Source organism: Nannospalax galili, unplaced genomic scaffold (assembly GCF_000622305.1).
Source record: "Nannospalax galili isolate Female #2095 unplaced genomic scaffold, S.galili_v1.0 scaffold1187, whole genome shotgun sequence".
NCBI classification, from domain to species: domain Eukaryota; kingdom Metazoa; phylum Chordata; class Mammalia; order Rodentia; family Spalacidae; genus Nannospalax; species Nannospalax galili.
In genome coordinates, this window is record NW_008356355.1 from 228,393 (window position 1) to 230,526 (window position 2,134).

Here is a 2,134-nt window from a genome sequence, read left to right on the forward strand (position 1 = left end):
TGTTGTTATTTACGATTTCACATATGTAATTGTAACCTGCACAATCCAACCAAAATAATTTAAATCTGGAAAATCAGAATTCTCTGGTATAGGCTGGAATGTAAAGCACTCTTAAGAAATGACATGGTGGATAAGTCAGCAAATTCTAAACTGACTTTTGCCAACCAGGTTTAAATTTAAAATGAGCAAATTTAAAGTGTCTCTTTTGAATAAGAATATCTGTTGTTATGATAATGCTTGTTATATGTCTTATTGAAACTGATTAAAATTGTGTTCCCAAATAAATTAGATATTTAATTTTTAATATTATATAAACCAAGACTTATTTGCAGTTTGGCATTTCCCATTTAGAACTGAGACATTCCAAACACACAGTATGGTTTTCATTTCAATTACAGAAGACATTTTAACAGCCTCTCTCTTTGCTTTTTCTCTTGTGGTGTTGCTGGATCTTCAGATATATGTGGAGTCATAATCTCAAGTCTCTGTTCCTTAGGATGGGTCTGTGGGCGTTTTCAAGAATAAGGTCTATTTTAATAGGTACCAAGTGAAATTTAGAAGAAGATGAGAAAGTAAAACCACTCAGAAGTGATTGGCGATCCATAACAAAAATGAGTACAACACACTCAAATACAGGATGACAGTTCATGCAACTAACAGAGATATCTTTCAGATTGCTTATGCCCATATAGAAGAAGATATGATAGTCTAGGCAGCATATGCACATGAACTACCAAAATACAGTGTGAAAGTTGTCCTGGCAAATATTGTATAACTCATTGCACTGGCCTTCTGCTGGACCACAGATTTCTCAATAGGTTTGGCACAGACAAGATTTATGAAAGCCAAGTGGAGGTGACTGGAGATGAATGGAATGTGGAAAGCATTGATGGTAAAACTGATGCCTTCACTTGCTGTTTAGTTTCCACTCTTGCCTAAACTACAATTGGCAATAAAGTTTTGGGGGCTCTGAAGGAAAATTGGCAGAGGCTTATATATGCCTCACAATATCAAATGATTCATCAGTTATGATTATGAAAGCAAGAAGTTCAATGTAGTGGTATATCAGAAGGACATCACGGGTCAAGACATTTTACATTACATGTGATACCTATTGGAAGAAAATGAAGATGATTTCAAGAATCCATTCTGTCAGTAATAAAGAAAAAAGCAACTCCAGGCATGATGGAAGAGATGTATCAGAAGGCCTAGGATGCGATATGAGAAAATCCAGTCTATGAGAAGAAGCCTGAGAAAGAAGCTAAGCAGAAGAGCTGGAAATGGCCCCAAATGTCCCGTGTCAAGGAGAAAGAATATACAAAGAACTAAAAAAAGAATCAAGAAAACAAATGACCCAATAAAAAGATGGGCTAAAGATCTGAAGAGAAAGTTCTCAAAGAAAGAAATACAATCTCTTACGAGTCAAGATATATGACAGAATGCATGAGGTCCAGTGTGTGTGGGGGTTGCATAAACAGGGGAGGTGCTCTAAACTTTATTAAGAGCTATTATACAAGATGCCCCCAAAAGAAACAAATTGTGGTACCAATGAGATGCCTCAGGGAGAAAAAGCTTTTGCAAAAAAAAAAAAAGGTCAAGAAATACGTTAAAAAATGTTCAATATCTTTAGTAATTAGCTAACTGCAGAGCAAAAACATTTTATGATTTCATCTTACCCTTGTCAGACTGGCAAAGATCAAGAGAACACAGGACATCAAACGCTGGAGAGGATATGGGAAAGGGGAACTGTCATTCACTGCTGATGGGAATGCAAACTTGTGAAGCCACTGCAGAGAGCACTGTGGAGAACTCTTAAAAACTAAAAATGAACTTACTGTATGACCCAGTTACACCATTCCTTGACAGATACCCAAAAGACTCATCATTCTGTACTTGTGTTTGTTGCTGCTCTTTTCACAATAGCTAAGAAATAGAAACAGCATAAATGTCCCACAACTGACAAACAGATAACAAAAACGTGGTACATTTACACAATGAAGTTCTACTTAGTGGTAAAGAAAGACAAGACTATGAAAGTTGCAGGTAAATGGCTGAAAGTTGAAGCTGTTAGACTAAGTGAAGTGACACAGATTCAGAAAAATAAGCACCTATGTTCTCTCTCATTTGAGGATTT

The 2,134-nt window shown here is 36.2% G+C and overlaps 1 pseudogene; it reads left to right on the top strand.

Moving 5' to 3' along the window:
• Positions 1-523: 523 nt before the first annotated feature.
• On the top strand, positions 524-1,329 carry LOC103751190 (annotated as a pseudogene).
• The last annotated feature ends 805 nt before the right edge of the window (positions 1,330-2,134 follow it).